The sequence below is a fragment of the Danio rerio genome, chromosome 16, assembly GCF_052040795.2.
Source record: "Danio rerio strain M-AB ecotype USA chromosome 16, GRCz13ab, whole genome shotgun sequence".
Taxonomy (NCBI): Eukaryota; Metazoa; Chordata; class Actinopteri; order Cypriniformes; family Danionidae; genus Danio; species Danio rerio.
Window position 1 is genome coordinate 24,981,142 of NC_141036.1, and position 20,595 is coordinate 25,001,736.

At 44.4% G+C, this 20,595-nt stretch overlaps 2 protein-coding genes and 1 long non-coding RNA gene across 4 annotated transcripts in view; 1 reads left to right on the plus strand and 2 right to left on the minus strand.

The window, feature by feature from the left end:
• The window catches only part of LOC101885445 (uncharacterized), a 31,255-nt gene extending 12,175 nt beyond the window's left edge, over nt 1-19,080 (minus strand). Inside the window, exon 1 of the mRNA XM_087286953.1 lies at nt 18,952-19,080. The gene's annotated coding sequence lies outside the window, so the exon portion shown is untranslated. The remainder of the gene's footprint in view (nt 1-18,951) is intronic.
• Nucleotides 1-20,595, plus strand: part of LOC101883647 (uncharacterized) — a 713,507-nt gene that overhangs the window by 592,921 nt on the left and 99,991 nt on the right. The gene's annotated exons all lie outside the window — the stretch shown is intronic.
• The window catches only part of wu:fb59e12, a gene marked incomplete at its 3' end in the record, with an annotated part of 35,627 nt that continues 34,901 nt past the window's right edge, over nt 19,870-20,595 (minus strand). Inside the window, 2 exon segments of the mRNA NM_001443365.1 lie at nt 19,870-20,146; nt 20,518-20,571.

Here is a 20,595-nt window from a genome sequence, read left to right on the forward strand (position 1 = left end):
GTTGTTGTGTATGGTTTGAGGACTTGTTTTCAGCTGTTTGTGTAAAGTTGTAGGACATTTAAACTTGCTTTCAGTTGTGTATCATACTAGAAGTGTTTAGCCACTGTTTCCTTGGTTACTATAAGAGCTTGTGTAGCGAACGCGGACGGTTTCGCGTCGTCCGCCTCAGTTTCGGCCCTTGTTTTGACTCGGGAGGCGTGTCCAAACGCCAGTTAACCACTATATAGTGAGCACGCTAGCTTAGTCGGCAGGAGAAGCACTTTAACATCGAGACCAGCAGCCTGTAAGTACATTTAAGACTTGTTTCAGTTGTTGTGTATGGTTTGAGGACTTGTTTTCAGCTGTTTGTGTAAAGTTGTAGGACATTTAAACTTGCTTTCAGTTGTGTATCATACTAGAAGTGTTTAGCCACTGTTTCCTTGGTTACTATAAGAGCTTGTGTAGCGAACGCGGACGGTTTCGCGTCGTCCGCCTCAGTTTCGGCCCTTGTTTTGACTCGGGAGGCGTGTCCAAACGCCAGTTAACCACTATATAGTGAGCACGCTAGCTTAGTCGGCAGGAGAAGCACTTTAACATCGAGACCAGCAGCCTGTAAGTACATTTAAGACTTGTTTCAGTTGTTGTGTATGGTTTGAGGACTTGTTTTCAGCTGTTTGTGTAAAGTTGTAGGACATTTAAACTTGCTTTCAGTTGTGTATCATACTAGAAGTGTTTAGCCACTGTTTCCTTGGTTACTATAAGAGCTTGTGTAGCGAACGCGGACGGTTTCGCGTCGTCCGCCTCAGTTTCGGCCCTTGTTTTGACTCGGGAGGCGTGTCCAGCTGAATTCAATCAGCTAGTGCTTTGGGGTTATATAAACAACTAGTTCACCGCGGCAGCGGTCGCGGCAGCCTCGTGTGAAGACCGCCTTGTGTAAAGACCGACGAGTGTAAAGACCATCGACTCTACCTGCGCGACTCCACCGAGCAAAGACACCGACAAAGCACTTGAGTACTTTACTTTCTTTTTTTTTTACTTTATCTTTTGTTGTCAGTGCACTTTTATTATGTGTTTTCTAATTCCTGTTGTTACTAACACTCGCAAAACACGGGAGGTACGCTGCAGGCGTAATCCTCACAACCTTCGTTCATACATGTATCTGCTATTTCACAACTCTCTCTCTCCGTGGGCCTCTGGAATTGTCAATCAGCTGTTAACAAGGCAGATTTTATTACCTCCATAGCTACATATTCTGACTATAATCTCATGGCTCTAACTGAGACCTGGTTGAGGCCGGAGGACACTGCTACACATGCTACTCTTTCTGCTAATTTCTCTTTTTTCCCACACTCCTCGTCACACAGGAAGAGGGGGTGGGACTGGACTACTAATTTCCAAAGAATGGAAATTTACTCTGATAACGTCCCTGCCTACAATCAGCTCCTTTGAATTCCATGCAGTCACCATTATCCACCCCTTCTACATAAATGTGGTTGTCATCTACCGCCCACCAGGTAAATTAGGTCACTTCTTAGATGAACTGGATGTTCTTCTCTCATCTTTTTCTAATATTGACACTCCCTTGTTGGTGCTAGGTGACTTCAACATTTACGTTGACAAACCGCAAGCTGCAGACTTTCAGACTCTGCTTGCCTCTTTTGACCTAAAAAGAGCACCTACCTCTGCTACCCAAAAATCAGGTAATCAGCTAGACCTTATTTACACACGACACTGCTTCGCTGATCAAACAATAGTAACTCCACTGCAAATATCGGATCATTTCCTTCTGTCTCTCAACATCCACATTACTCCTGAGCCACCACACACTCCAACATTGGTTACCTTTCGCAGAAACCTACGATCTCTCTCACCCAATAGACTATCCACCATTGTTTCAGACTCTCTTCCTCCATCTTGCAAACTCTCTGCACTTGATTCGAACAGTGCCTCTGATACACTCTGCTCCACACTAGCATCATGTCTAGACCGATTATGTCCTCCTGAATCCAGGCCAGCCCGTGCCAGTCCTCCTGCACCCTGGCTCTCGGATGCTCTCCGTGAGCATCGCTCAAAACTTCGAGCTGCAGAAAGAATTTGGCGGAAAACTAAAAATCCTGCACAGCTCTTAACATACCAAACTCTTCTGTCCTCTTTCTCAGCTGAGGTTGCTTTGGCAAAGCAGACATATTACCGTCTGAAAATCAACAATGCCACTAATCCTCGCCTACTTTTTAAAACATTTTCCTCCCTCCTCTATCCTCCTCCTCCACTTGCATCCTCCACACTTACTACTGATGACTTTGCTACATTCTTTTGCACCAAAACTGCAAAAATCAGCGCTCAATTTGCGGCACCTACAACAAACACGCAAGGTACACCAGCAACACCACACACACTCGCCTCTTTTTCTCAGCTCTCTGAGTCTGAGGTGTCCAAACTCGTGCTATCTAGCCATGCAACCACCTGTCCACTCGATCCCATTCCCTCTCATCTCTTGCAAGCCATCTCTCCTGCAGTCATACCAACACTGACTCACATAATTAACACATCTCTTGACTCTGGTTTATTCCCCACTTCATTTAAGCAGGCTAGAGTAACCCCACTGCTAAAGAAACCCAACCTGGACCATACGCTACTTGAAAACTACAGACCAGTATCCCTGCTTCCATTCATGGCCAAGATTCTGGAGAAAGTAGTGTTCAATCAAGTCCTGGACTTTCTTACTTAAAACAATCTCATGGACAACAAGCAATCCGGCTTTAAGAAAGGCCACTCAACTGAGACTGCCCTGCTCTCGGTCGTGGAGGATCTCAGACTGGCTAAAGCAGACTCTAAATCATCAGTCCTCATTTTGCTGGACTTGTCAGCTGCTTTTGACACTGTCAACCACCAGATCCTGCTATCTACGCTTGAGTCACTGGGCATTGCGGGCACTGTTATACAATGGTTCAGATCCTACCTCACTGACAGGTCATTCAGGGTGTCTTGGAGGGGAGAGGTGTCCAACCTACAGCATCTAAACACTGGGGTACCTCAAGGCTCTGTTCTTGGGCCACTTCTCTTCTCCATCTACACATCATCTCTAGGACCAGTCATCCAGAGACATGGATTCTCCTACCACTGCTATGCTGATGACACCCAGCTATACCTCTCTTTTCATCCTGATGATCCCTCGGTTCCAGCTTGCATCTCAGCCTGCCTGTTGGATATTTCACACTGGATGAAAGATCATCATCTTCAGCTGAACCTCGCAAAAACGGAAATGCTTGTAGTTTCTGCCAACTCGACCCTACACAATAACTTTTCAATCCAGATGGATGGGGCAACCATTACTGCATCCAAAATGGTGAAAAGCCTTGGAGTAACGATTGATGATCAACTAAACTTCTCTGACCACATTTCTAGAACTGCTCGATCGTGCAGATTCGCACTCTATAACATCAGAAAGATCCGACCCTTCTTATCTGAACATGCAGCTCAACTCCTTGTTCAAGCTCTTGTTCTCTCCAAACTGGATTACTGCAACTCTCTACTAGCTGGGCTTCCAGCTAGCTCTATCAAGCCTCTTCAACTGCTCCAGAATGCAGCAGCACGAGTGGTCTTCAATGAACCTAAACGAGCACATGTCACTCCGCTGCTAGTCCGTTTGCACTGGCTGCCAGTTGCTGCTCGCATCAAATTCAAAGCTCTGATGTTTGCCTACAAAGTGACTTCTGGCCTTGCTCCTTCTTATCTGCTCTCGCTTCTGCAGATCTATGTGCCCTCCAGAAACTTGCGTTCTGTGAATGAACGTCGCCTCGTGGTTCCATCCCAAAGAGGGAAGAAATCACTTTCGCGAACGCTCATGCTCAATCTGCCCAGTTGGTGGAATGAACTCCCTAATTGCATCAGAACAGCAGAGTCACTCGCTACTTTTAAGAAACTACTAAAAACCCAACTATTTAGTCTCCACTACACTTCCTAATCTGCAATTGCCTCTCTGAATATCACACTAACTGTACAAAAAAAAAAAAAAACTAATACTACTAATACTTCCCTTCTTAGACTTTACAGACCTGAAACTTGCCTATAGCACTTATTCATTGTTGCTCTTGGTTGTGTAAATTGCTTCCTTGTCCTCATTTGTAAGTCGCTTTGGATAAAAGCGTCTGCTAAATGACTAAATGTAATGTAAATGTAAATGTAAGATCATTGGGTTGAGGTTGATATTTTTCCTCAAGCATTGGCAGTTTGGTTCTAATCTGCCATCCAGTCATTAATTGTGCAGGGCTAAGTTCAGTTGCAACGACCGGAGTCGCACGGTAACACATCAATGCCAGGTGAGGATCAGGTTGGCAGAGAATCCGTTTTGCAGTTTGAACTGCTCTCTTTGCAGCCCCATTGGCTTGGGGAAAACGAGGACTTGAAGTTGTATGATGGAAATCATAGTCTGTACAAAACTGTCTAAATTCAGCTGAGGCAAACTGTGGGCCATTGTCAGATACAAGCTTCCTGGGAATACCCCATCTCACAAACATGCACTTCAGTCTGCTGATAACATTGAAGCTGGATGGTGTTTGCAGGTGAGCTATTTCAATGTCACGTGAGTGGTAGTCTACAACTACTAAGTAAGTTTTCCCATTCAACTCACATAAATCTGCAGCAATCTTACACCAGGGACCAGTAGGCAGGGGTGTAGTGATCAGGTTTTTTTTTCTTTGTGTGGGTTTATGAGCCCTACAAAATGTGCACCCTGAAACAATCCTGTTGATGTCATTGCCAAGTCCTGGCAAACCAAACTGACATCTTTGCCCTCTGGCGACACTTTGCGAGCCCCTGATGTCCTTCATGAATTTGGCTTAACACTTCCTCCCTCATCGACACAGGAACGACAATTCTGTCCTCATACAAGACTAACCCATTGACAAAAGACAATGAAGCCCTGGCTGTATGATAATGACTCAAGGGGAAGGGTATGTGCTTTGGCCAACCCATGCTGAGAAAACCTATCACTGCCTGGAGATCTGCATCTAACTCTGTAGCCTTCCTAATGGAATCGAGCGTGGATTGTGACACCTCTTTAGATGCAACATATGCCTTCACCTCATCTTCCATCTCTGAGGGGAAGTGCCCACTCAAAGGTTTCCGAGAAAGCGTGTCCGCCACCACCAAACATTTACCTGGAACATGGACTGCCTTTGCATTGAAGCGCGTTAGTCGCATTAGCAAACGCTGACATCTTAACGGAGCACGATCAATATCATACGAAATTTTTAGTGGAACTAGCGGTTTATGATCTGTCTGCAGGCAAAATTGTTCCAATCCTTGAAGGTAACGAGCAAAACGCTCGCAGGCCCACACTCCCGCCAAGCACTCCTTTTCAATTTGTGAGTACCTGCGCTCTGCTTCAGTCAAAGTTATCGAGCAGAATGCGACTGCTCGTGTCACAGTACCATGAACTTGAAGCAGAGCAGCTCCCAACCCAAAACTGCTCGCATCAGCACTAACCATTGTGGGTTTTTCAGGGTCATAATATGCCAGAGTCGGAGCTGTGGCCAACATGGATTTTACCTTACTCAGAGCCTGCTCCTGGACCTCGGACCAAATCCAGACTGCATCTTTCTTCAGCAGAGCTGTAACTGGTTGCAGCACTGTTGAAAGCCCTGGCACAAATTTGCCTAAATAATTGATCATTCCTTAAATTTGCCTTAGCTCAGTCACATTAGTGGGACTAGGCATCTCAGTAATCGCTGTTACCATGGTTGCGTCCGGCTTGATACCGTTCTGACTGATGGTGTGCCCAAAATACCGTAGCTCAGGTTTGTTGAAGTGACATTTATCATGATTTAATTTCAGACCTGACTCTCTGATAGTTTTCAAAACAGCCCCAAGATTCTCGTCCTGCTCATTTTGATCTTTACCCCAGACTAGTATGTCATCCATGACAACTACCATGCCTTTGTGCCCAATTAGGAGTTTGCTCATTTCCTTTTGGAAAATCTCAGAGGCCGAAGTGACCCCAAACGGCAATCTTTTAAAACAAAACCGCCTGATTGAGCCATTTCAGGTCTACACAAATATTAACTGAACCATTCTTTTTCACTACAAGCACCATTGGGGCACACCATTCGGTCGGTTCAGTGACTTCGGAAATGATCCCCAAGGACTGCATACATTCGAGCTCTTTTTCCACTTTAGGCAATAGAGGAAAGGGAATTCTTCGAGGGGTGGACAGACTATAGGGAGTAACATCTGACTTTAGCTCAATTTTTACTGGTTCACAATTAAGCAACCCAATGTCTCCATAGACATCACTGTGGTCTGTAATTTCATCCACTCTCTGTACTAGATCCATCGTACAGGCAGTGCTACGACTAAGAAAATTGTTGGCAAATGGCCCATCAATTACAAAAACCCAAAATTCAAATTTTTTCCTTTTCTTTTAGTGTTTGCTAGAAATTTCCCCATGCAATTCACTTTTCCCCCTGGGCTTCTCACATTTATACTTGTTTTAACCAGCGGGGGGCACTCTTGTAAGCTTTCAAACACTGAGCTCGACATGATGCTGATGTCGGCTCAGGTATCAATTTTAAATTGGACCAACCTGCCTTGAATAGGCAGAGTAGCACACACCTGTCTTCTGCAGCTGACTCATTCATTACAGAGCCCAGGAAAAATGAATCGCCAGTTTCACTATCACACACTACAAGCTCTTTGACATTTTTAGTTTTACATGCAATTGCAAAATGTCCCAGCTTATTGCATCTTCTACACCTCTTGTTTCGTGCAGGGCAATTATTCTCATTGTGTGTGTGATTACAGCGTGTGCAGTCCACAATCGGTTTTCTCTCTCCACCTTTTTCCTTTTTCGGTGGCCCCAAAAAACGCTTTGAACTTTTGTAATGTCCGTGCTGTACGGCGCTCACATCAGCGGCTGCTCCACCAATCGCATTTTGCGTCTTAATAAGCTCCGACTGCTGGGCGATCTGGACCGCTTTATCCAACGTTAGTTCGGGTTCCATTTGTAACTTCTGAGAATTGTCACGATCTGCAATCCCTATGACAACTCTGTCTCGTATTTGTTCAACTTTGCTCGCGCCAAACTCACAGTATTCAGCCAGTTCATAAAGACACCTGACAAAAGCTTCAACAGTCTCTCCCGATCTCTGTGTGCGCTGATGAAAACAGGCTCTCTCATGAATAACTTTCCTCCTGTGCACAAAATGTTCATTAAATTTGCCGACTACAGTCTCGTAATTATTTGCGTCTGAAGCTTCGGCAAACGTGAACGATCCGAATATCGTTTCGGCATCCCTGCCCATTGCATACAACAGAGAGTTAACTTGTACTTCACTGTCTTCCTTGTTCAGTTTCGTCGCGATGCGGAACCGGGAGAACTGCTGGATCCACGCGGGCCAGGTTGCAGGCTGCGCGAAATCAAAGGCTTCTGGTGGGTTGAACTTTGACATTGTCAGTTCCTAAACTGGGCGAGCTTGCTCGTGGGTATAACGTACGATTCTGACACCATGTCATGAGAGTAAATTCTTCATTCGTTTCACAGATTACTTTTTATTAAACAGATTGCATGAACAACGCACTTCCTCTCAACTTTGTCATTAACTTTCCGGGTTAACCCCTTTGACCCCCACGGGGTGGGGTTGCACCAAACAGGTACAATATGATTGGTTAACATAATAAACTGGTTTCCCACATTCTACACCCACTAAAGATTTTCTTTTTATACATCTTAACCTATTTTGAATATATGTAAAAACTAAACTTAATTTGTGCAACGGGTATTCATGCAACAATCTAGTAAAGTCAACTAACTTGGGTTTACAGGAGCAATAGTAAGGTCTTCTTTTCACTTTATTATTGATCAATTTATGGTTTTATTTGAAATGATTATAAATGTATTTTTTTTTTAAATATAACTATTTGTGGAGTATAAACTAATTTTGTTGCTTATGCTACAGTGTATTGTGAATAATAATGGTTCTGGTGTTGATTTTGGAACTCAGTAAGGGGATTTGAGTTATAAATAATTAAGGAAGTGATACCGTTTACCGTAATCATGGACTAAGAAAGAAAATGAAACCATGTTTGTAATGATAAACATGATTAATACGTGTGATGCCCTTTTCTGCCAATTTATGGAAATTAAGTGTTTTTGTTGTTGTTGTTGTTGCTTGTTAAGTCCTGATTGTTTCACCATGGGGTGAGGTTGGATGGAGGCTCATTGGAGTTTTTGATTTAGTACTATTTTTGGTCAAAAATTTACACTACAGTTCAAAAGTTTGGGGTCAAATTATTCTGTTAGTCAAGGTGGCATTTATTAAATGTAAAGCAATTGTCCAATATTTATTAAAACTTTAAATAACTGCTTACTTATTGTATGTAGTTTCAAATGAAATTTTTACTCCAGTGATTATTGCTTTCATTACTGTTAGCATTATTAATAAGAGTAATTATTAATTTTAGAGTGATTTCTGAAGGATCTTGTCACTCTGAAGACTGGAGTAATGAAGCTGAAAATTCTGCATTTCAATCACTGGAATAAATTAAATGATGAAATACCTTTGAACACTTATTTTATAGTGCAAAAGCATTTCACAATTTGCGCAGTATTTTGATTAAATAAATGCAGCTTAAGTGAGCAGGACAGTTTATTTTTAAATATTTAAAAATCTTAATGACCCCAAACTTTTGACTGGTAGTGTATATTGTAAAATGCAGATTTTTTAGCAGTCATTACTGCAGTCTTCTATATCAACTGATTCAGCAAGTCTTTAGTTTAAGTAAAAATGTACTTTACTTCCACACATACTAACAACCCAGGCTCATTCCGAAAATGTAGCCCCGCTGACGTTTCTGGAGACATCAATTTACATGGCCGGAGGTACGTGTGGCCACATTTAGTTTTTTTTTGAGTGAATGATGCGGGGTGGTGTGACGCCGCTCCTCTTCTTTGTGCTCGCTGGCTGCGACGGCTCACCTCCGTGTAGGGGACTTTCCCACCACAACCAGTTTGTCCGCTTAGCTCGCATTGTTATGTCGGCGGAGTGGAGGCCCGGAGGAGGAGGAGCCGGCCGCGGCGACGACGACCGGGTTTGAGTCCAGGGAAGAGCAGTTCCAGAAATCAGGCAAGATGAAAAACAGAATCCAAAAAATAAAAGCGGGTTCGCGACGGGGCGAGAATGCAGCGAAACCCGAAAATGCGGTCAAAATTAGACGAGGGCTTTTGCTTTTTTTCTTTTGTAAATCATCGCTTGGGACAGACGGTCGCTCGACAGCAGCCTCCGGCGGCGTTTTGCTCGAGAACAGCGCGGGCACGAACGGCGCGCGCTCCCAAGAGCCGTTAGAGATGCGAAAAAGTGCGCAAAGCGGCCACTTGCGGATTGGCGAAAATAAAAACTGCACAAATACGTACCTCCCAGGACGTATTTTGCAGCCTACAGGAACGTCTGCGGGGCTATGTTTCCACAATGAGCCTAGGCTGTATACCAAGGTGTAGCCAAAAAATTATAATATATTTGTAATTAAAACTGTAGCCATAGTTTCCATCAAAACATTCCTTCAGAGTGCACTGTTGTAATGACAACATGACTAAGCAATTTGACTGTCTTATCTATACACAGTGACAGAAGGACTTGTAATTCTGCAGTTCTGTCATGCTCATAGACACAGAGATTTATTTTTAAGGGGATGAACTAATACTTTTGAGCAAGAGACTGGCTTTGTCAGGTAATCTATTGTGTTTTGTAAAATACATTCTGATCTGAGAAATGTACCAAAGCGAGAAAAACTGTAAATGGTTGCTCATAAGTCATGGATCTTAGACAACTTGACAGTTATAATTAGTTGTAAATTTGAGCCATTTAAAAAAAATCCTTCTGTTAATTGCTAGTAACCACTAACCAATAAAGATGAATGACGGATGATTTTACTCCGGTGGTTTGCCGATTATAGCGTGCTACTGTAACGAAGGTCAGCTACAGTACCTAAATTTCCCTTGACATTCCAGTAAAGCCACTGTAAGAATACCCAAAAGCAGGAAATTTGACGACTGAATACATCCTATTATATTGTATATAGACAATTATTTTAAGACATATTAGTTCCCCTTCGGATGAGGAACTCCAATGCTATGTGGAAAAAACTTCCACTATGGGGTTTTCATCAGAAACCAATCATCTGAAAGAGTATAAAATCGGGCCAATGAAATGCCAAATGAATTGGCAACGTCAGCATGCACAGCTGGCATCAATGACAATCAGCCAAGTATATAAGACGCGGCTAGTGCAATGCTTGACATCCTTTTCATTTTCAGAGCCTTTCACGAGCTTCTGAGAGAGTCTTTGAGGGTTCTCCAATCTATGTCTACAGAGAGAAATCGAGAAGCAGCTTCTCCTGGTCCAGAGCGTGTATGCGCAGTGGCAGACGGTCGTGCTGGGTTTTTCTACCTTGCCTGACGTTCTTTGGGTCCGGTCCTCCAAGAGCGCTTTGTATATAGGAAAAAAACTTTCCTAATAAAGCAACACAATTTTGCAGCGTGTCTTTTTCAAGACGTCGCTTTGACCGTACGTTTTGGAATGCGTTGGTTTCCTATCCCAGTGCATGTGCAGTGCATGCAGTCTTTTTGATGTCATGTCTGTTGCGCAGTTAAGATCGCGGCTCGCTCTTGCAAAAGAACGCTCCATCCAAACTTCAGGTGAAAAGATGCGCACCGTCTTCGGATGGTCACTTTCTCACTTGATGACATCGAGGATCAGATGTTCATCACTGCATCAGAGAATGGGCTGTTATTGTCTGATGAGGATGCGAACCCGCCCGCTCCCTCCCTCTGCGGTGGAGAGCACGACGCTGGCATCTAAAAAGCAGACATGATGGCCGTGCTTTCTCCGGCTGCTTCGGCCGCGGGCCTGGTGATGGTTTATCCCCCAGCCCCGGAACCAGACAGACTAGATGGGTGTTATGTGGAGGATTCAAAGCCTTCTGTCCCCTTCTTCCCGGAAGTGTACAGTAAGCTCACGTAGTTTTGAGGGGAACTTTTTTCTGCCTGATCTGCATGCGCTTCCATCCTCATCATACTTGGAGGGTGGGCTGTCATTGTCTGATTCGAGCCCACTCCTCCCTCCGGGTTGATGAGCGAATCTAGAATCAGACTTTGTGGCCGTGCTTCCCCAGGATGCTTCGGCCATGGCTCTGGAGATGGTTTATCCCCCAGCCCAGCAGCCGGGCCGACTAGAGGGGTGTGAAAACCCTTCTTCCTGGATGCGCACAGTAGGCTTACACGCAGTGTGCTGCGTAAGCCTCCACCCTCCACCCTCACCTTGCATGCTATGGCCACCTAGCAGCTGCGCGAGGATGGTTCTGACCCAGGACTGGGCATGAGCTCCGCACCCTGGGAAGGACGATGGCCACATTAGTGGCCAGGAACGCCACCCCAGGCTAAATCCGGTGATGTGCTTAATGTTGACAAAGTTCGCTTTCTTAACTCCCCCTTATCCCAGGCTGGCCTGTTCGGCGACACTGTCTGTGAACTCGCCCAGGAGTTTACGCCGGTAATTGAGCAGTTTGAGGCGATGGGTTATAATCTATCGGTGGCATCGTAAGACCCCTCCCTCCCACCGAGCCATCCACATTCACTGCTTTTTGCCGAGAGCGCTTGCCTGTAGCTTTTTGCTGCCCCGCCTGTGTCTCCGGCCAAGCGGCTGCGCCGAGCATCTTGCAGGCTACTAGCGCCCCCCTGCCCTAGGGTGCCGCTAAGTTCGGTAAACAGACCGCGAAGCATCCCTGAGACAGGCCATCCGGAGAGCAGGGAATTTACTCTTTCCCCGCTGGAGGGTGGGGCTCTATAGTTTAACTGCGTAAATAAATAAATAAAAAATTGCCATCAAATCTTCAAAGAAACAGCTTTTTCCCTTTCCACGGATGTGACAGCCTGAACACTGCCAGTTTGGGACGCTATACTTTCCAGATCACTGGATCTGTGCATTTCACCAATGGCTCACAGAGCGCGAGAGAACGGTCTCCTTTCTCTCCCACCAACAGCCCCTCCGCCGAAGTTTGTGAGCGAGACGAGAGCGAGCCTCGCCTCTCGCTCTTCCGCGGGACCCCAGTGATCCCTGGGTGAGCCCACCAACTCCACGCTGCCTCACCGCTGGCATGTCAGTGATCGTGCGGGCAGGTTCACTTGCGAAGGCTTTGCCTGCCTGGTTAGCGCAGGCCAGCCCATCACAATGGCTCATCCGTACGATCAGACTCGGCTATGCAATACAGTTCATGAAACGGCTTCCCAAGTTCACAGGCGTGTATTTCACCAGGCTCAGTCCTGCGTCCACCCCTGTCTTGCGAGAGAAGATTGCTGTCCTCCTGACGAAGGATGCAATCGAGCCACCCCCTCTAGCCAAGATGGAGAGAGGGTTTTACAGCCCGTACTTCATCATACCAAAAAAGAGCGGTGGGTTATGGCCAATCCTAGATCTGCGCGTTTTGAATCGTTGCTGTCACAGGCTGCGCTTTGAAATGCTTACGGAGAAGCACATCAACCGGTGCGTTCATCCTCGGGATTGGTTTGCAGCAATAGATCTGAAAGACTCGTATTGCATGTCTCAATACTTCCCCCCCACTGGTAGATTCTGCGGTCTACGTTTGAGGTAGAGATCTGCGCGGGACTAAATTTTGAATCCCGCCCGCACCCGCCAGGTTTTAGCCCGAACCCGACCTCTCCCGCTTATATTAAGAATTTGTTGTCTCGCTGCCCGACCCGCCCCGTTTTCTGCCCACCGCGCCCAATCCCGCTAAAGAGCGGGGGAGAACAAAACCGAAAATCTCCCAGCTATACAATCCAGACAGCCAAGCTGTCTGTATAAACACACACACACACACACACACACACACAGCACCAAGCACACACACACAGACAAATCTCTCTCTCTCTCTCTCATACGCGTGCGTGCGCACTAACACACACACAAGCACCAAGCAGACACATAGGCGTTTGCTGTTATATCAACTCAAAGGCTTGTAATACCATGTATCAAGTACCAATGTAATACCAAAAGGTTTTATATAAAGGTATATAAATACTGAGTGGCGCCAGCTCCGGGCCGCAGCGCACATTACTCTCGGGCCGATTCCGGCGCGGATGCGGCAGCGTCGGCTCGCTTACGGCCGCCGCATCTGGCCCGATTGATTCGGACCGGAATCGGGCAGTGAGTCCACAAGCATCCGGAGTCCGGCAGCCGGAGCCGGGCTGAGTGGTAAGTCTCTGGCAGGCGAGAATCTAGCCGGAACTGGCCCTAGTGTATTTTGCTATCTGGGAAAGCTCTCTCTCTCTCTCTCTCTCTCTCTCTCATTCGCATAGCAATATCCGCGTTATTGCTAGACAGCCGGCTCCCGTCCCAAATTAAACCCGTCACCGACCGCTCCCGCGATTTATTCGGAAATTTATTCCCGTGCCGCAGAAATCTGGTCAGGTCCTGCGGCGCCTGCGGGACAGCCGCGGGAATGCAGACCTCTAGTTTGAGGATCGAGAATGACAGTCCAAGGTTCTCCCCTCCAGGGTTTCTCTGTCTCCGCAGATTTTTACCAAGCTCGCGCAGCATGCCCACGCGCCCCTTCGCCCGCGGGCATCCGCATACTCAATTCTCTCGACATCTGGCTGATTTTAGCTCACTCTCGGGGGCAGTTGACTATGCACAGAGACAAGGTGCTCTGGCACCTCCACCTGTTGGGTTTTCAGGTCAACCTAGGAAGGAGCTGGCTTGCTCCCGTGCAGAGCCCCTCCTTTCTAGTGTTGGAGCCGGACTTGATCACTATGAAGGCCTGCCTCTCACGAGAGTGCGCCGAGCTAGTGCTGAACTGTTTGAGGGAGTTTGACAGAAAAAAGGTGGTCCACCTGAAATCATTTCAGAGGCTCCTGGGGCATATGCCATCCGCAGCCGCAGCCACGCCGCTCGGATTGCTCCATATGAGACCACTATGGCATTGGCTTCACGATCGGGTCCCCAGATGCGCATGGCATGCGGGCACACACTGAGTGACTGTGTCGTCGCGCCCTCACCCCCTTGCCCTCTTTCCTGGGTCAGGCGTCCAGGCATGTTGTCGTTTTGACAAATGCTTCCAGTATGGGTTGGGGGGCCGTGTGTTGCGGGCATGCTGCTGCGGAACAGTGGAAGGGAACCCAGCTGCATTGGCATATCAACTGCCTAGAGCTGTTGGCAGTGTTTCTCACTCGGCGCTGCTTTTTAACCTGTGCTGAGGGGGCGGTCATCATGGCGACGATAGCGTATATCAACCGTATGGGGGGTATGCGCTCTCACCACATGTGTCAGCTTGCTCGCCGTCTGCACCTCCGGTGTCATACGCTACTGAAGTTGATGCGTGCTGTTCACATTCTGGGCGAGCGAAGGCTGTCGCCCTCCACACTGATGGTTTATGTGGCTGCTTTTCCGCTCATCATGATGCGGTAGATGGCGGCACCATGGGGAGGCATAACCTCATCATTCGGTTCCTCAGAGGTGTGAGAGGTATGGTTCTACCCTGCCCCCCTCTGAAGCCCTCTTGAGACCTCGCGGTAGTGCTAACAAGCCTACGTGGGAAGCCCTTCGAGCCACTCAATTCAGTATCCTTGAGTTTTTTTCCTTGAAGACAGCTCTGCTGGTCGTGTTGGCATCAATTAAGAGGGTCGGGGACCTGGAGGCATTTTCGGTCAGTGACTCGTGTCTAGAATTCGGGCCGGCCTACTCTCACGTTGTCCTGAGACCCTGGCCCGGCTATGTGCCCAAGGTTCCCACCACGCAGTTTAAGGATCAGGTAGTAAGCCTGCAAGCGCTGCCCACGGAGGAGGCAGACCCAGCCCTTTCATTATCGTGTCCTGTTTGTACTTTGCGAACCTATGTGGACTGCACTCAGAGCCCTAAATCCTCTGACCAGCTCTTTATCTGTTACGGTGATCGGCAGAAGAGAAGTGCTGTATCTAAACAGAGGTTGGCCCACTGGATAGTGGATGCCATATCCCTTGCTTATCAGAGCCAGGGTGAGCCATGTCCCCCGGGGGTGAGACCGCAATCCACACGGAGCGTTGCATCCTCTTAGGCGTTAGCACGCGGCACCTCTCTGACAGACATTTGCAGAGCTGCGGGCTGGGCAACACCTAATACATTTGCAAGATTTTACAATCTGTGAGTGGAGCCAGTTTCCTCAAGGGTATTAGGTAACCCTTGGTGATTTAGGAAAAATTTGCTTAGGGTGTTGAAACACGGTTGCTGCGCCATTCTCCCTAACACGGAGATGCGTGCACTTTTTCAGCTTTGTCAGTTCAGTTCCCTGTTTAGCGAACCCTGCTGAGTTCCTCCGAGGCCCACAGCATCCGACTTAGAGGAGGAGTCAGACGTTGGCCTGTTACGTTGCTAGCATGCCCGCTGGTCAGTCTGCATTCTGGGTATAGGTGCCTGCTATGTGTGATCCCCTGCGGGCGATCCCATAAGCTTACTCAACCACAGTTTAGTCCCCCCTTTTTTCAAGGCGGGCTCGTGTCTTCCCTCTCCGCTAACCATTCTCTTTTATGTACTCCCCCCTTTTTTCGGGGCTAGTCCACAGGCTGTCACCAGTCTCTTCTCCTTGGATAACAGTTGAACTCCGCAGCGTCCTCTCTATCGGGACTGAATGCTTTTCCAGGCCCGGCCCCAAGCAGTTTGGCACCCTAAGCAAGATTTCAGGTGGCGCCCCGTCGCATCGCAGTACATTCATATACTCATAAGAAACTAAATAGCTTTGTCTTGGACATTCTTTTATTTAAATAAAGCAATTGCACATTCAAAATACTTCGAAAGAAGGATTTGCACCGATGGGACTGAGAAGCAGTGCATCTGAAGACAGAAGAGGAGTATGTGATACCAGTGTAATAATAAACACGTGATTTTAAGAATAAAATAAGATGAAATAATATAAATGAAAAACCTAAAGATACAAGCATGATGTAGACTACTGTATAATGCACTATGTACTTTTTCTGATACACAATTATATTAGTAATTCATATAAGTAACAATTAAAATTTCATTGTCATAACAGTGAAATGCTAATTAGCAGAATGCAAAAAATGAGTAAATTGCAGTATAATATACCATTTGGTAATGCTAAGCTATGCTCTAACAACAATGATGTGCACTTTAACACTGATGTAAAGTTTTTGATGAATGCACTTTATACACTTTGAACTGTAACACAACAAACAGCTAGGCTTATGACTATGGTTAAAATCAAGAGCATTTTGATAGACTACTACAAGCTGGGAAAACATCAGATAACCAATGCAATTAACGTTATAATTCCTAATGCTGCTGAAAAGATCTAATATTTACACATTTGCCTGAGAAAGGAATGATGGAGGTAGTTACATTACAGTTACTATTTTCCATAACATGCCATTCCATAACATAAGCTGACGTTAAAACTAACAGATAGAGCTAGCTATTTATTGATTAGCAAACCATGTTATGCCATACCTATCAACACTGGGATGTAAAAATATGGGACAACAATTCGCTTTAGAAAGGAGACATAGCAAACATTAGAAAATAGTGACAATAACATAAAATATTTTGCCTATTTAAATCAATGGCCTATACATAAAATGAATCAAGTTATAAAATCCCATTCACTTTTTACTGCATTTAAATTTTGATTAGCATTACTATAGTTATTTAGTGAAGAGCAACAATCTCTCATTTTGTTTTTTGATAACAGGTGTCACTGTAAGAATGCGCAGATCTATAGGCTAATGAAAGCACTCGATTAGTTTAGTAACTGTTTGTGCTCATTTAAGAAAAAAATTGTGTTTAAAATAAAACAAGCAGAACAAACATGTTTACATATTATTTTCTGTGTTCAAAAAATACAAAATAAAAGAAAAATTTGATGAAAAAAAAAAACACACCTAAATCTCCAAAGTATGCCAAACTTTCGCTCCTCTTTTAATTGCATGTACAGAAGCGGATCTGGGAACAGTTTATCATGCAGAGCACGTCCATAAGTCAGTATGCATGCATACACTGATTTTAGGGGTTGCGTCGATCGATTCACATGGGGCGTCAGCGTCAACGATTCCCATTCACTTTGAATGGGTGACGTCAGGTGTTGCCGAACTGCATTGTGGATCCGTCATCGCCGCTTCAGAGACCTTGCTCACTGCAAAAGTTGGGACTAGCTCAACTTTTCAAGCGCAGACGGAAGCGTCAGCCAATCAGATCACTGTATGCAAATACACCAGCTAGACAATGGCCTATTGTTGACTGAATTTCATTGGCTGACACTTCTATGACAATTGTTTTAGCCCCAACTTCAGACACGCCTTCAGTCAAGCTTTGACGCTAAAGCCCCGTGTGAATGGGGTGTAACGGGAAAAAAGTGAATGCAGACATTTTTATCATCGTGCTTTCAAGCCAAAATAAAGCGAAAGCACAATTCTCTTAAACAGCTCTTGCAATTATATCACATTTGAGATTGGCTCTGTTTTGACGGTACTTTAACTAGAAAGTTTAAACATACGGGGCAAATACGGGAAAATACTTAAACGTGATGATAGCAAGGAAAACCGGAGAGTTGACAAGTATGTGTCAAGCTAATTAATGGCGTTATTGATCACGGATACAGTAAAATAATCATCTTTGTCGTAACATTACCTCTGTCTTTGTCGCTTTTTTCCTCCTCTTCTTTTCTTTTTTTGCCTCGCCTGCGCACTAGACAGTTTGGGACGTTTTGACATATTGAGCATCCCAACGTACTGTCGTATTAAAAACACTTTTTACTGGGCTATTTTCGACTCCCCGAAAAACATAGCTAAACCTGAACAGGTAAGTAAGGGCTAGGGGAGATGTTGGAAGACTGCATCTCGCGGCGTTGTAGGTGTGCTCGCTCTACTGCGTGGCACACCCTTCACCAGGAATGTGGTAAGGTGCTTTTGTTGTGGCGTTTTCCATTGATTTTCCCAAAGCGGAAGTTTTTCCACATGGCATTGGAGTTCCCCATCCGAAGGGGAACGCTATGGTTATTAAAGTAACCCTCGTTTCCCAATGGGGGGAACGGAAATGCTATGTACCTTCGCCATGATGATTGTCCCTTAGTTGTTGAGCGTGAAAGTCTCCTTAGCTCAAAAGGATGTCGAGCATTGCACTAGCCACGTCTTATATACTTGACTGATTGTCATTGACGCCAGCCAAGAATGGTGATGCCGCCAATTCATTTGGAATTTCATTGACCAGATTTTATACTCTTTCAGATGATTGGTTTCTGACAAAAACCCCATAGTGGAAGTTTTTCCCTAAGCATTTCCGTGTACTCCCTCGGGGAACGAGGGTTACTTTAGTAACCGTAACGTTTTCAGTACCAGCCATAAAAAAGTAACTTTCCCTATATAATCAAGTATAGTTTCAGTACTCTAGATTGCATGAGAAAAAAGGAACCATTAGACTGTGTAAAGAGATCTGAGTTTTGTGGCCTGTTGTCAGCTTCTGCATGTGATGGACAGTTTTCAGCAGTCAAACACTATAGACGTCAGTCTAAAGCATATTTAATTCTTGATGGGAATGGAAATGAATCTGTAAACATTATTTGTACAGTAAGCCATAATCAATGGCTTGTGTTGTTTAACAATATACCAGGTGATCAGCTTAGGAAAAATGTATAAAAGTTTTTATTTTTTCTTGCTGGTTTAGGACTTTTAATGTGTCACTGCAAAGACTGCCATCCAATTGTTGCTTTCTTGTTTCCATCTAACATGAATAAGGTCTATTTGACAACTTTAAAAAGTTATAAAACTTCTAAATCTATTAATATTAGAAAATAACTGTTAGAAATGAAGCTGCAATTCAAATATATAGAAAAGATTTAAAACTATTCATTGAAAAGGTGAATGTTCTTTAAGTAGCTGCACTTAAAAAAAAAGCTGTAAAACTGAAAAACAGTAGTGTCCTATATGATACTCACAGTCATCCAAAAGGCTGCCAGAAGTAAGCCAAATCGTCTCTGTTGCTCAATTGAAAAAATCAAATGAGAAAAATCAAAGTGTTTAGGCTAACAGCATCATCAGATCAATGCTGCTGTTCGAACATCTAGAAGAAATATGAAGACAGAAAACTCCCCATCGTATAGAAAGTGCACCTCACTGCAGAACTGAATATAAGCAAAAGCCGCAAGAGCTTTCTTTACCATCAAACAGCATTTTTTAAAGTGCCAAAATAGGAAACGTGATCGTGTGAAATGTCAAGAGGCATACCATTTTGCATACATTAGAATAGAAATGATTAAATAGGATTTAAAAAAATATATACAGTATTACTGTAGGTCACATAACTTCGCCAACTTGAAGAAATAATCAAGGCCAGATAGTGCTGTAGTTAAATATAATCTAAACTGACAATCAGGCCAAAGAGTATACATTACAAGTTAAAAAGCAGGCTGAGAATAAGTCAAGATCAACTGATTTGTTAGAACGAATCACATTTATTTACTGTTTACATTAAACATTCTAATACACTTTACTACTTTAGAGTTTTTACCAAAGAAATTAAATCACTAGAAAAGAAGTAGAATCAGTTGGGATTGAAAAATTAATTTTACTTTGGCTTAGTCCCTGAATGGGGTCACCACACCAGAATGAACCGCCATCTTTTCCATCATATGTTTTACGCAGTGGTTGCTCTTCTAGATGCAACCCAGTACTGGGAAACACCCATAGACTCTCATTCCCACACACACTCATCTGCAGATCTGCACTCTTAATACTATTGGTGCAATGAAAATGTTTTTGATGTGATGCCTATTGTTTCCCGAAGAATTTTAGTGAACAGTTTTTTTCAAAGAACCTTTTTTTTTTTTTACAGCATGAATCATTTTAATAATATATACAATACCGGTCAAATGTTTGGGGTCAGTAGGACTTTAAAATGTTTAAAAAAGCTTCTCCAAATCAACAAGGCTGCATTTATTTAATCAAAAATACAGTACAAATTATAAAATCTGTGAAAAGTTATTGCACTATAAAATAATATATATCAAAAGTAGTTTATAATTAAATTTTATCATTTATTCAAGTGATTTTAGAGATTAATTTTTAGCTTCATTACTCCAGTCACATGACCCTTCAGAAATCACTCTAATAATAACTATTAAAATTATTATTAATGCTAATAGTGGGGCAGCACGGTGGCACAGTGAGTAACACAATTGCCTCACAGCAAGAAGGTCGCTGGTTCAAGCCCCGGCTGAATTAGTTGGTGTTTCTGTGTGGAGTTTGCATGTTTTCCCTGTGTTTGTGTTGGTTTCCTTCCCACAATCCGGAGACATGCGGTACAGGTGAATTGAATTATCTAAATTGGCCGAAGTGTATGTGATAGTAGGCAAGAGTGTGGGTGTTTCCCAGTGTTGGGTTGCAACTGGAAGGGCATCTGCTGCGTAAAACACGTGCTGGATGAGTTGGCGGTTCATTTGGCTATGGCGACTCCTGATTAATAATGGAACTAAGCTGAAAAGAAAATGAATAAATGAATCAATGATAATAGTAATAAAAGCAATAATGACTGGAGTAACGATTTAATTTGAAACCACGTACAATAAGTAATAAATAAGTAT